At 41.4% G+C, this 15014-nt stretch overlaps 1 protein-coding gene across 1 annotated transcript in view; it reads right to left on the bottom strand.

The window, feature by feature from the left end:
* The window catches only part of TMOD3 (tropomodulin 3), a gene marked incomplete at its 3' end in the record, with an annotated part of 95347 nt that extends 93069 nt beyond the window's left edge, over nucleotides 1-2278 (bottom strand). Inside the window, exon 1 of the mRNA XM_079698774.1 lies at nucleotides 2137-2278. The remainder of the gene's footprint in view (nucleotides 1-2136) is intronic.
* Between the last annotated feature and the right edge of the window lie 12736 nt (nucleotides 2279-15014).

The raw sequence follows: 15014 nt of genomic DNA, 5'->3' as shown, positions 1-15014 counted from the left end.
ATTCCCACCAACAGTGCAAGAGTGTTCCCTTTTCTCCACACCCTCTCCAGCATTTATCAACAATGGTCTTTAAACTGTCATTATAAACACCTTAAAATATCTCCCAACCCTTGATATTAAAAGTGTGGCCTCCCACTGCAACTACAGTATTCCCTTTCTGACCAGCAGATTCCAAGCCCCCACTTCAAACCTACAAGTTTCTGGGTGATTTATGGCTGTTAAAGTTTGAGAAGCACCACCTACACCATTCAAGTCCTTCCTGTTGTACTGAACCTGTGTTTTATTTAAATGGACCAGTAGCTAACAGTTGAAAAATCTCTGATTAGAGGAAACTGATCATTGTAATTGGATTTGATCTGTATGTATTTAACTTTAGGTTAAGTTACTAATTACAGAGTAATTTGGCCTGGAGGGTATACCACAGAACTTTGTAACTAGTCATAACAACATGATTAAAAGAAATCGAGCATTAGGTCAGTGACATCCTCAAGAACTCAGTTTTGTTCCTTCATGCCTAGCACTGGGCTTGGAATGACAGGTGTGGCCAGTGTTTCCTGACTGAATAAAATAAATGAATTTTTACAATCAGATATCTAGGGCTGACAATCTTGGGGTCATGTGGCCAAACAACCTCATTTTAAAGATGAGCAAACTAGAAATCCTGAGAGATTCAAAAGCAAGCAAGCTAAACTAGCCAAAATATGCTGCATCTCACATTTTCCCTTTTTGTTCCTTTCCTAGGAATGTGTTAGAAAAGTGATTCTAAGTATTCTAATAAAATGACTGTGGGCTCTTAAAGAAGTGATAGGGTAAAAAGGTGCCTAGGACTAGGAAGAAGAGACTGGCAAAAGTAAATGAGGTTGGGCTTCCCTGGTGGTGCAGTGGTTGAGAGTCCGTCTGCTAATGCAGGGAACACGGGTTCGTGCCCCGGTCCGGGAAGATCCCACATGCCGCGGAGCGGCTGGGCCCGTGAGCCATGCCCGATGAGCCTGCGCGTCCGGAGCCTGTGCTCCGCAAGGGGAGAGGCCACAACAGTGAGAAGCCCGCGTATCGCCAAAAAAAAAAAAAAAAAAGGTAAATGAGGTTGGACAAAACTGTTTTTCTAAGCCTAATATACTTTTGGACAGGCCAATTAATTAATCAATTTAATCTGCTGAAAAATAAATCTGAAGGAATTCTCAGAAAAAGAAACATGAGCTGCATGAAAATGTTACAAACCAAGGGAGACCGCACATAACTAACTTAAATCTCCACAGGCTTATTTCCTGTTCAAGTATGACCTCCTGGGATAAGTTTTACTGCAGTGTTCATTACCAGATGACTTTTGGTTTTAAGAGAAGCCAAGGGCAAGTTGGAAATATGATTCTTAACTAAACATTAAAAAACCAAAAACCAGAACAAAAATCCCCCTGCGGCTGTTTCTCATTTGTTTGTAATCAGAATGCGGGCTTGCAGAGGAAACACACCAATTTCTGTAAGCAAAAATATAACGACCCAGTCACGTCCTCAAAACAAACCAACATACAAACTTCACAGCCGGATCCAGCTGTGCTGAGCAGGAGCCAGGAATTTATTCTAAGAGCAGATAGATCAAAACGGCGAACGCAAGACAAGCCAGATTTCAATCAAAAAGAAAAGGGTGTGCCCTACTTTTTTTTCTTTCTTTTTTTTTTTTTTCTCTTCTTCTTCTTATCAACTTTCACCCAGCAGAAACCTCTGAAGGAGTCTTGGTGAAAAAAACCTTTTCAGACGCTAGTCCCCAGAGCTACACCTCGGTGGGGTGGAAAGGGTAGGCACCGCGAGCTCGCACGGTCGCGGCCCGCGCAGGCTCCAGCCGGGAGGGGAAGGGGCCGGTCCCGAACCCGGCAAGGCCGGGCCCCCCCGACTGATTCATCAGCAACTCGGGATTCGCGCGCCTCCACCGCGGGCAACGCCCAGCGCGTCCCACGGCTCCTACCCCGGCCCGTTAGCCCCGAAGCAGCCCTCAGCGTCCCCTCGCTCCCCGAGAGGGACTGGTAGGGAAGATCCCAGCCTGGCAGTTGGAAGGCAACCTCTCCCGCCTCAGCCACCATGGCCGGTGCGACTCCCTGCCCGCGCCCGCAGACGGACTTCCTGGAAAGCACGGGCTTGGCTTACCTGACTGGGGCCCGCTAGGGTCACCGACCTCCTTCACAGACCCGCGGGGACGGCCAGCCGCTCAGTTCCCAGTACCCGCCCGTCTGCCTGCTGCCGCCTCCCAGGGAGTTGTCTGATGCACCGCCGGCAGCTCCCCCAAATCGACGGCCCTGGTTCCCACTCCGCCGCCGATGCGCGTGCGCACTCCCAGGTCGCGGGGCATCCTGGGAGTTATAGTTCGAGTGAGGAGGGCGCGGCTCAGCGCAGACCCTGGTCTGTTCTGTGTGCAGGACTTAGGAAGTGGCTGCGGATACCAAGCCTTACACCAGCCTGAGAAAACGTCCTTTACTAGTGGAAATATCTACCTTGGACCCTTTGGGAGCTATAAACAGCAGCTAGAGGCTCCTTAATATAGATTTCCTTTTTACTTTGACTTTTAGTCAAGAGGGGCACAAGGCAGGACTTGTGTTGTACCCTTCGTGCTAATGTGAGGACATAACATCGAGACCTTTAAACTTGTCGTGAAAAACTGATAGAAAAGGAAACAGGCCAAGCACGAGAGGGACGTAAATCAGGCGGATGTCACCGCAAGCGCATAGTGGCCCTAGTGATTTCCTTAGGTTTGCAACCAGGGGTGATGTTGCTGCGATCAGTTTCCACCCCATCCCATCTTCACATTCCAGCTTCAAGCTATACAACAGGCAGTGGAACTGGGCTGATGTAAGTGGGAGAAAAAAGTAGAAGCGCTGCTTAAAGGGGGGAACTGGGGCAAGTGGGCGCTCTGAAGACGAAGAGGAAGACAGTGGGAATACTTCAGATGGCAGCTCTAGGGTGGCCTATGAAATGGCTGCCTTTTGTCCAGGGCTCTGAGAATAGGGAAAAGCCACGGCCTTGCATTCATTACTTTAATCACTCACCGGTAATTTTCCTGGCCTGCTCTTCAGGAATAAACCACTCCCCGGGGTAAGGATCAGCTTTGATAGGCCTTCTCAAAGAATACAGCCAGATAGAGGATTGAAGTGCCTGCTTGAGATACATTCCAGCTACACCCAGTGTGGGAGCCGACTAGTTGTTAAGCCTCCCCTGGCATTTACTTCTTCCCCTCAGAGCAGGGAGCACGCCAGGTAAACACCCTGGAATTTCATGCAATTAACATCCACTAATTCTAGCAATGAAGATCACTGATGATTTGGAGTTTTTCAGGAAAAAAAAAAAAAGAAAGAAAACAAGGGAAAAAAAACCCTCCAAAATGCAAATACACTTAGAAGGCAATTAACATTAAATCTTGTGCCATTGCATCTTGTTTTCTATAGCATCTTCGTGGGAATCAATTTCTCAAATATTCTTGGAGATAATAGCTGAGGGCAATTTCCTACAGAATTCAGAATTCAGGTTCAACTAATATTTATTGAATATTTAACCCATGCCAAGAACTGTGCCAGCACTCCCTTTATAATATCTCATCCAATCCTCTAAATAACCCTGCAAAGAATATATTAGTATACTCCATTTCTACAGATGAGAAAACTAAGACTCCGAAAAGTTAAGTAATCTGTGCAAGGTCACACAGCCAGTAACTGGAGATCCAGAAATGAAGTACAGGTAGCCTGACTTAAATTCTAGCATGCTTCCCAACACATTTCCTTTGGAAAGGAAAGGAAATTCCTTTACAATTCAATCCACCCCCACAAGTCCTTACATGAAGATTTTTATTTCCTACCACACATACGCTCTTTTGCACTACTCCAGTCACAGTGGCCTCCCTGAGGTTTCTCAATCCTGCCAAGTATTTTCTCACTTCAAGTTCTTTCTACTGCACAGGAGAATGCTTCCCTCCCAAATACTCGTGGCTCATGCCCTAATTTTCATGAAGGTTCTGTTCAAATGTCACCTCTGAAAGGTCTTCTCTGATCCTCTTACCCCGTCTTTCTCCTCTGTACTTGCTTTGTCTTCTTAGCACCTGTCACTCCCTAACATCTTGCTTTATTTACTCATGTAAGCTTAAGGAGTTTGCATCATTTACCCCCTCTCCCTAGCATCTGCAGCAGTGCCTGACATACAATAGGTATTCAATAAATATTTGTAAATAAATGAATAACTTTCCCTCCCCCTCCTGCACAGGAGTGGGATACAGATCCACAAGGTTCATGGTAAATGCCAGCCAAGGTCCTGATGCAACTATAAACAGCAGTTGTGAGAGGGTTTGGCTCCACAGGACAAGATCCAGTGAAACTCATCCTGAAATGGAGCCCGAGCTCTCTTAAAAGGACTACACTTTATGGGTTGCCATTATTAGCTTACAGCTAGAAAAAGCACAATTCTAGAAGAGGGAAAAAAAGGCAAAACCTGAAAATTATATTTACATAAATAAGTGAAAAGGTTAATCCATTAAGTGCCTGTGGTGGATTGCAATGTTGTTCCCAACTATTTGCTCTCCCGTAGAGGAAAAGACTACCTTACCCACTGTTATATGACTGGCAGTGCCTCTCTGTAGATACTTTCAGGCTTCTTTTCCTTCTTTCTTCACAAAAATACTGTCATATTGTAATCGCAAAGCTTACAAACATGAATTTGCTTTGGCCAATAAAATGAATTGAAGCGACAATACGACAGCTTTGAGTGGAGGCTTTAAGAGTGCCATTTCCTACTCGTGTGCTTACTCTTTCCTTCCACCAAGAGAATGGCATGTCCCAAATAGAGTCTTGTCCTTCTGCCTGGGTTTTAGAATGAGAAGTCACATGGAATCAGAGCCTTGGCTGAACACAGGTGCTGACGTGTAATGTGAGCAAGAAGTAAACAGAGATTTAGGTTTGTTTGTTACTACAGACTGACCTAGCAAAGCTGACTACTGCAGTGCCTATTCCATGAAAGGCGATCCTCTGAAATAAAAGTGGTCTGGCACCCCTCCCCCACACATTTAATCCCACTACAAGTAAGGGAAAACAGTTTAAGTTCAACATAGGAAAGAGAACACATCTGAGACTGTTAGGTAAAATATTTGAATAAGGAACAGTGTACACATCCTGTTCGTTTTCAGGGTTTTGGCAGAGTGAAAGTGATTGACAAAATGACACTGTGACATTACTTAATTTATTACAAGCCCTAAGTAGTGTTATCTTTAAACTCCCTGCCAGAGTAACTCATTAAGCGTGTCACACTGAATCATCATTTGCAACTTAATGCCAGCGGCAATTTTCTTGTTATCAAAAGTTCCTTAAGGAAATAGTTTCCTTGATATACTGAAGTTTTTTGTTGTTTTTTTTTAATGTGTTTTATAGGAGAACTGAGAAAACTTAAGCTAAAGACATCAAGTTGTAACTAAAAGGTAAGGATTTCATCCCTGGGAGCTTGGAGTTGGTTAAAGCAGTGGGAGGGAGGAATCAGAGAAGACAAGCACCATAGATGGGGCGCACGATTTTATAGAAAGGATTCAAGCAAAGCCTTTAGCTTGAAATATCTTTCCCTAGCACCCCATCTCTGCTTGTTAGAAGCTTCCTCATGTTTCATTGCCCCTCTCAAATGCCTGTTTCTGACTCAAACTTCCCTAAGGCCATCAGCTGGAATTGATTTTGCCATTCCTCATATTTTCATACCCTACTGTGCCTCCGCTGAAGCTGCACTAAATGCATATTTCAGCCAAGTGCCAAAGGGCTGAGAATTTACATTTTCAGCTGAAGCCAAGGTTGCTCACAGATATCACTATCAAAAAATAAACTTCTGGATACACAAATAAACCTAAATTTTGATGCCAAAATTTAAATTATTGTTTTAATATTACTTAAAATGTTAGTGCTAAAATAGTAAAGTTTAACATAGTATAGCATAGGAACAATAATTTCCCAGTTCTGTGAGCTGTTAGACTCTCCTACAGTCACTGGAGAGTCAGATTTCAGCAGAGGCGAGTGGATGAACAGAGCCATGTCCTAAATGGAACTAAATAAGAATTAAATTCTGGTTTTAAATTATACATGCTAGGTACACCAAAGATTTCTATAAAGAATAATAGTATGATGTAATCTCTACTTATCTTTCCTTGTATTATTATTTTAGAATTTTAAGCATATATTGACTAAAAAAGATGTTGTTCTTCCTAAGTTATCTAACTAATGCAGTCTCTCTTTATATTTGTAGTAACTGTCAACCTATTTCCCTACTTATCTACTTGAAAGTTCTTAATGCTTTTTAATAATTTTTGAATTAATTTATTTTTAATCGATGTTGAAGACAAAAGAAACCTTTCACAATCAGCAATTATTACAGCATTTTACTTATCCAATTAGCAATATACATTTATATTTGATAGAATTTCAACAAATAAATAACAGATTTTTCACTCAGATTAAATCTAGAATACCTGCCTATATCTGAAAATCAATATTCATAAAATAATAGCAAATCTAAATGACATACTTTGTTCTTATCAGTGACACTGTTGACTGATTATATATAAGAATTACCTTTAAAATTACCTATCACCAACCATGCCAACGTTCAAGGATGACGGGAATAATATTGAACTAGGCATTCCAAAAGCTGAGGCCCAAAGCCCAGGACAAATAACAGATTTTTGGACAAATATCAAGACTCTTTGTCTACTGTCATTTAAGCTAGAGTTGGCTTTTAGGCAGGCACATTCTACTTCTTACTCACAGTTAAGCTTTTAGTCAACACCAAAGTTTTTATCCACACAGATGGCAATTAAGTCACATTTTCCCCATTCTATCTTTTGTAGTTGACTTTTTGGATTAAAAGTAGAAAACTAGAGACTTCCCTGGTGGCACAGTGAATAAGATTCCGCCTGCCAATGCAGGGGACATGGGTTCGATCCCTGGTCCAGGAAGATCCTACATGCTGCGGAGCAACTAAGCCCGTGCACCACAACTACTGAGCCTGTGCTCTAGAGCCCGCGAGCCACAACTACTGAGCCCATGTGCCACAACTACTGAAGCCCACGCACCTAGAGCCCAAGGTCTGCAACGAGAAGCCGCTGCAATGAGAAGCCCGTGCACCACAACAAAGAGTAGCCCCCACTTGCAGCAACCAAGATCCAACGCAGCCAAAAATAAATAAATAAATTTATATATACATTAAAAAAAGAGTAGAAAACTACTATTGTTTCTATTCAATTTCATCTGATTAGATACAGGCTTGGATTTTGGCCTGTCCAGATATTTTTGAACCTCTCAAAGTAGTTCTTATCTCTCCCAGTGCCCATTAGTTAAAGACTCAGTCTGTATTCTATGAGTATCACATCCAAATTACTGATGAACTGCTAACCAAAACTCATCAAGGAAAGAGCCATGTAGTGGCTAAGCCCTCCTGGTTGAAATTCTTCCATTCATCAACCTTTACTTATAATCATGAGTCAAAAAAAAAGACTGTTCAAACCAGTCATTTAACTATTTAGTTGAACTGTTATACAGCCCACATTTCTCAAGGGTGTTGAGACTTTCTCAAATGTCTTGATGAAATCCAAACACAGTACGTCCTTTTGACTGTACTCCCATGATTTCCTATCATTTAATATAAGTGAATCTGTGCTACCTGTTAAGAGATCACTGCTTCACTTCTAAGTGCTTATAAACCACTAAAGTGGATAATACACTTTTCTAAAATTTTGCTCAGGATAAGTTCAGTGGTCTACAATTTGGAGACCTCCCCCACCTCCACCCAGCCTCCACCACCACGCCTTTTGAGTCATGCATTGATTTTCCTACATCATCTCCCTTCTTAGGTTGGTTGGGCCAAAGCATAGCCCCGCCTCATTCAAGCTCACGTACATCTAGTTCCTACAGAGGCCCTGTGATATGTGGGATACTTGCAGGAAGCTGTGGGCATTTGATTGTGTTCCCTGACTGGTGGGCTGGGAAGTGAGCTGTTAGCTGAGGCAGGGAGGGTGTGGGGCGCCACTTCTTACAGCCCCAAAAGGCTGAATGATCAAACTGAGAGAGGGTGGTCCATAACAGAGTCAAGTCTAATATACAACAGAACCAAAGTCAAGGAGTCACTGCTCAAAGCCAGACTGCCAAATCCAAAGGAGGGCACCCAGAAAGCAGGGCAAGTACAAGCAAGTTGAAACATCAGGGAATTCATGAGGAGCTAAATGAGAGGGCGGGTCAGGAGTAACTTCTGAGTCAGCTGTATCTAATTTATATTTGATTCTTGGAGTGATGGGGGAGGGCCTGTCTGCCAGAAGGGCATGGACAGTGGAAACACAAAAATGAGTAAGATTCAGTCCTCCTTAAATTCCTGACACTGTCAGCATTAAACGGAGAACTTTGTTGCTGTTAATATCCATGGATATTAATTTAGGTTAGAATTTAGGATACTAATACCTAAGCGCCTTCTGTATGCCAGGCACTACTCTAAGTATTTTTACACATGAATCCTCATAATAGTCCTACTGTGAAGTACGACTGTGATTCCTATTTCAGAGGTGAAGAGACTGAAGCTAGGTAATTTGCAGAAATTCACACAACTAACAGAAGTGAGATCTGAACTGGGCAAGTCTGACCCCAAAGTGCACACCTGTAACTCCCATTCATTACAGCCTCATAGACTGAGAGAATTCTTCAAAGAAAATAATCACTTTACCTCCTTGACCATGAAAAGGTGTGAGACAGCAAATACAGAAATTAGATACAGGCCTTCTATGCTTCTTCTTGGACCTCATCATCAGTCTAAGTGACAAAGAGTTAGGGCAGAGCTCAGCAGGGTGGAAGAAAGAGTAGGTTTTCTTGTTTTTCCAGGACAAGCCTTTACAATGTAACTTTATTTTTAGTGTTCCCTGTTTTGAATCCCAGCATAGCTTACAAAAAATTTAATTCCAAAGTTAATATAAAAAATTCAAGGTAAAACACTTAACCCATTTGGGGTTAAGTATATCTGTATTCTTGCTCCCATTTATTCTAACAAATGTTAACTGTTTAGCTGAATGTGTGTGTGTGTGTGTGTGTGTGTGTGTGTGTGTATTTTCGTTTTAATAAGGAGGTCTTGTTTCTCCCCTGGCTACTTTTGGTTGTCTACTTCTTATCTTCCTCATAATAAGGGCACTCTATGGTCCTTTCTAGCAAATGTACTTTTCTAATATGAGAACATGGTGCCAATCATTTATTTTAAAGAGACAATGTGTCTTAAAATTATCTAGATTAAATCAGTCTTTACTTTCATTTTAAAAGAAAAGTTTATTATTCCTAATGTTCTGTACATTTTCACTTGGAAATTTCATTCCAGACACAAATGAATACATTACATCTTTGAAAGCAGAAAGATCTTGATTAATTAAAACAGTATACCTTTACCTTAGCATTAGGTCAGGCTGGCAAATTCCAAAAGGTTAAACACTGCACCTATCTGTGCCAACTGGAATCCTTATTAATTATCATGGTAAAAGTATTTCACGTTTCATACATTTTGCTTTTTTACACATTTATTTCCCACATAATGTTCAATTTCACATTTAAAAGGCAAATTAATCTTTAATTCCCTAATGAATATAATCAATGTCTACCTGTGAAAAGTTTCAAAATGAAAACTGAAACTATGTGGATTTATCAATAACTGCTTAGCCAGATAAATGTTGCCAATATAAGTTTAAACAGCTTACAAAGTATTATTTCCTTTGTTCCCTTCAAAACAATACAGATACACATAAGGTCACACATTACAGGCATCTGAACTGGTAAGATATTACACATTGGTGGCATGCAAGTATTTTACATTTTTAAATGCAATGAAAAATGCTGCTTATTTGTTTTCTTTAAATAGATGAAACAGAATTAAGATAAAGTTTTAATTAAAATATAAATATTATTCCATGAATATAGTGGGGTTTTTTAAAACCAAAGTGGCAGAGATGAGAATTTTAGTTCAGAATAATTTCTTTCTTAACTAAAGATTGTCACTGGCAAAATTTGGTACTAAAATAAAATTTCCTTAAAAAGTACATTTTCTATCCATCTCATTTCACCATATGGCCAATTCTTATCTATCCACAGTTAGATTATCCACGGGAAAGTTTTAATCCTGGACCAGCTTCTCCCAATCACACAGTGTACTTCTGATTCTGATTGGCTTCTCTCTGTTATCCAGTCAATATGTGCTCAGTCAGACACACACACACACACACACACTCTCTCACTCTCTCTCTCTCCCTAAATAAAAACCTATGAAAAACATGCCATGTTTACTGTGCTCAGTTTCTTTGCATTTCCTCCTCTTTCTCCACCATGAGAAATAAAATATGAGGAGAAAATATCATACATTTTAAAATGTCAAAAAGGCTGCTCCTCCAGAACTATTCTGAAAACAGTAAAAGCCGCTGCAGAGGAACAAATAACTCTGTGGAATGTTCAGGCCTCTTCCTCTGAACAAAGCCTATGGAGGAGAGATGGAGCCACAAGGGAGGCATTGCACACCCGCACCCACGTTCAGAGGCAATGGAAACATTTAGAATCACAGGACTGTAACATTTAGGAGCTGGAAGGGACCTTAGAGAGCATCTAACTCACTTCATTTTACAAATGAAATGAAGACAAGATAGATGGAAAGACCTGCCCAAAGTCACACATAACTGACGTACAAATCAGTACTATTTTCCAAAAATATCACTTGGTGGAAAATTGAGCATAATTCTTGAGGGGTTGGATGATAATTCGATTCAAGCAACATTTATTAAGCACCTATTATACACAAGGCACCTTACTAGATGTTACTGAAGATGCAAAGATTGATGAGACAGTCCCTGCTTCCCAGTGCTTATAAAAGTTCCTTGAGGCTGTTTCAATATCTTTCTTAGCAGAAAATAATACTGATCAGGACTAAGGTTGCTGGTGATAACAAAGCAGCTGATGCCCAGGAGAGCTGATCTCACAAGTAACACTTTCTCCCCTTCACCATCAGGGCTTGAGCCTGTTACACAGCTGTTGGGGCCCTAAGGACAGTCTTCTTTCCTAGGCCTCCAATCACACCTCAGATCTTAGCCAACCCCACCCTCTGAGTAGTGACAAAGCTGACAGGAGGGCAGCAGTGCACCAGACCCTCCTCTCAACTCCTAATCACTGTTTGCTTTCCCCTTAGTGTCTCTGCAAGGATCCTGATCACGTCCCAGGGTACTGTCAAAGTGGCCCAGGAAAATGCCCACCCACATACTTCACTGGTATATCTAACACCCACTGTGCCCATCAACCACTTCTCCCACCTCTATGTGGAAAGTAAAATAATTCCAGTCTCCTACATCATACCCATGTTTTAATTCCTCATATTCAAAAAGATGTGAGAGATGTAATTGTTGGTTAGCATAAAATGGATTCAAGAGGCAGTGGAAAACATTAGTGAATAGATAATAAAAATGATCTCCCACTTTTGTATAGCCCTTTCCAGTATAGTGTTTTCATCCCATTATCTGATTATATTCTCACCACAAGTCTGTGAGGTAGTTAGTGAAGTTTATTCCCATTATAGTATAGCTGAAGAACCTAAGGCTTGAGAGACCAAGTGGCTTGCCCCAAAGTCTCCCAGCTAAGAAAGTATGGAGCCAAGTGTCCAAGTTTCTTGACTCCAAATCCAGTGCTCTTTCCCCTATATAGTCTATAATTGTCAGGCAATTGAATGAATTGCCCATGATCATATACCTGCTAAGTGTTGGTGATGGGATTAAGAGTCAGCCTCCAAACCTGTTAGTATGGTGCCCTTCCACCATACCAACTAGCAGAGCCAATGTGCTCAGAATGACTACCATGGAAGATGTCAGAGAAAAGTCTAGTCTCCTTCACCCTCTCCCAAGTCAATGATGCATCACAAAACAGGGATAACCTCTGGTACGTGTACAACCTTCCTAGAATAGTACCCAGAGGCAGGTTATAAATTCAAACCTTGCAACTCCTCCATCCATCTAATGAATGTTTAATTATAGCTGTTAGGGGAAGATGGGAAAGAGGTAAGCTGAGCAGAGCTTACTCCTACCCTTAAGCAAATCAAAACCTTTAATTTCCATCTTCCTTCCCCACAGCACTTAGCCCCTCCACTCTACTAAACTCCTGAACCACAAAACAAAATTCAATCTGACCTAGAGTTGGGAGCAAGAAAATGAATACATCCTTAAGTTTCTGGGTACTTTTCTCTCTCCAGCTTGTTACCAAGGGGCCTGATCATGCGATTTTCATCCAGAGGGCTCCCCTGATGCTCCCAAGCATTCTCACACTTTTCCTTTGCATGTGTCTCAATCCTTGAGCATTGAGGATGGCATGGTGAGTGGTGGGGATATTTTAAATGAGGAGCAAACTGCTACTGGAAGGCAGAGCTAAATTATTTCTTCTTAGTTCTCTATTCATTAAAATGAAAATAGCTCTCATTGCTTCATTAGTGGAACAGAGGAAGGAAGCTTCAGAATCATGACTTAAAACCCGACTCCAGAAACAGTTCCACCGAGTACAGGTAACATAGCACAGAACAAAGTATTCACAGCTTACTGCCCCCTGCCCATTTTTGCTTATGCAATCAATACTTGAGCTAAAGATGGTATCCACTTTTCAATAAGGCACTCTACCCCAAAACCCAGAAACACTGATCAAATTATATGAATCCAGAGTTCTTTCACTTCCTGTCTCCTTCACAGTGCCTAGAAGAGGGCTAAGTACATCATGCCCACAAAAAATGAAAATATCCCCAAACTCTTTTGTAAATTTTAAAGGGCTATCTTACATTTAAAACATGTTGATGCTTAAACTGGTTTCAAGTTTGACTGTCGGAAATATTCTCATGGTAGTTATTCAGAACACACTGGTTTCCCTAATGCTGGTGACCTGCCAGGGGCCACATTTCTGTCTGGAAGAGAAGCAGTTGTTCTTTTGGTTTGATGTGCCAGGCTTCCCTTAGGGAAATTGTTTTACGGAGTATAGGCATTGGGATGTTTTCTCAGTTTTTAAATGGAGATGGGCTTTTACTGTAAGATGAACTGCGTGCTCTAAGATGGGTGAGTTGCACGAGCCCCTCCAGGTTAGTGATTCTCTACCTAACCTAGGCCCGCAGCAACTCTAAGAAGGAAAGGGGAGAGGGACTGGGAGACAGCATCTCCCTTCAATCAGGAGTCCAGCTTTGGCCAAACACCTCCTTACAGTATTTGGCGATCTTTATGTACAAAATATTTATATACAATAAATCCTACAAAGATGGAAGGGGCTTAATCATGTGGATGAAGATGAAAGTGCTTTCACCCATACACTTTAGGCATATGGAGAGATTTGGGGCTGGAACAATGAAATGATTTCCAGGCTTCTGATATTCATTCCCTAAGCGTTATCTTCCATACATGCTGTGAAATTTGGTGGTTGGTGACATAAGCCACAAACTCTAGGGAGTGATTTCACATTTCACCTAGGCCTGAAGCAACTCTGAAAAGGACAAGGGAAATGGGTCTGGGAAGAAAGTATCTCCCTTCAATCAGTGGTCCAGATGCAGTCAAATACCCAGTTAGATATTTGGATATTTGAAAACATGCACACATGCACACACACACGCACACACGCGTGCGCGCGTATTTACATTACGCCCTACCAAGACGAAAGGAAGGGATTTAATCATGCTGATGAGGATAAAAGTTTCCTTTATACACTTCTGGCAGATGGGGAGATGTAGTGCTGCACTAATTATATGATCTCTCTAGACCTCCAAAATGTATCTCCTAAAAGTCATCTTCCACATATGCTGTGATGGGTGTTGGTGATAGGAGCCTGCGAGTCCAGGTGAGTGATTTTACACTTAGGGTGGGCCTGCACAGTCTAAAAGGGGAAAGAAGGTGGTCTGGGGAGAGATGATCTCCTTTCAATCAACTGTCCAGATGTTGCCAAATATCTCGATATAATATTTGGCAAAATGCATACATATAAAAATATTTTATATACATTATGCTCCACCATGATGGATGGTAAGGGATTAATCATGCTCAGGATCACGAAAGAGCTTCTACTTACACACACTTGGCAGACAGGGAAATGAAGTCCTAGGCTAATTAAATGATTTATAGGCTCCCCGAAATGTAAGTTTATCTTCTAATAGTTATATGAATACTCATAGAAATGTCACCTTTCGAGCTACTACAAAAACACAGGTAATGATAAGATAAACTGATTAATAATAAATATTTGACTTAACAGACTCTATATACATGTGACCCAACTATTTTATAAGCTAAAAACAGTGCTAAATTTTGACAATATCCCATTATCTTGCTTTAATACCATCGACAACTGCAGCACAGTCTCTATCAAGTCCTGATTTTTTTTCTTGCTTTCTGACAGGGTTTGCCAAGAATTGCTTTAGCCCCCGGTCCACAGCACCTTGGGGCTGCAGGGAACACTCCGTAGGATCCAAGATTTCTTAGGGGTGAAGGCAAGAAAGAGAGTAAATGAGAAAAGAAAGGAAAAAGTCTTACTTAGAGGGGCATGTCAGCAACTCTGCACTTAAACATATTTGCAACAAATCTAAAGCGATAGGAGAAAGACAACTAAGAGATGTGTCTTCCCTGGCAACATGGTAACCAAAACAAGTATACAAAAAGAAGAAGAAGAGGGAGAGGGAGGGGGAGAGAGAAAGGGAGAGGGAGAGGAGGGAGAGGAAGAAGGAGAAGAACTGTATACATTTTACCCAGTGGTGTGCTGCTGAATGTTTATTAACCAGCAAACTGGGGGTAGGGGAGATGGGGTGAAAGCCCTGATTTGTAATATTTGCTAATTTCCATGGTATAAATACTCCCACCATGGCCAATTTCAAACTACCAACAAGAAGTACTGAACTTCTGAGTTGGGAAGAACTACTGAGTTGGGCAGAGATGTATAAGAGAACACCATGATATAGTATTTCTGCCATACAGACACAATAAGTGCAAACAATCTCAAGAGTAT

Source organism: Hyperoodon ampullatus (genome assembly GCF_949752795.1).
Source record: "Hyperoodon ampullatus genome assembly, chromosome: 3".
Lineage (NCBI taxonomy): Eukaryota > Metazoa > Chordata > Mammalia > Artiodactyla > Ziphiidae > Hyperoodon > Hyperoodon ampullatus.
Note: the sequence above shows the minus strand (reverse complement) of the source record. Positions and strands in the feature narration are given on the sequence as shown.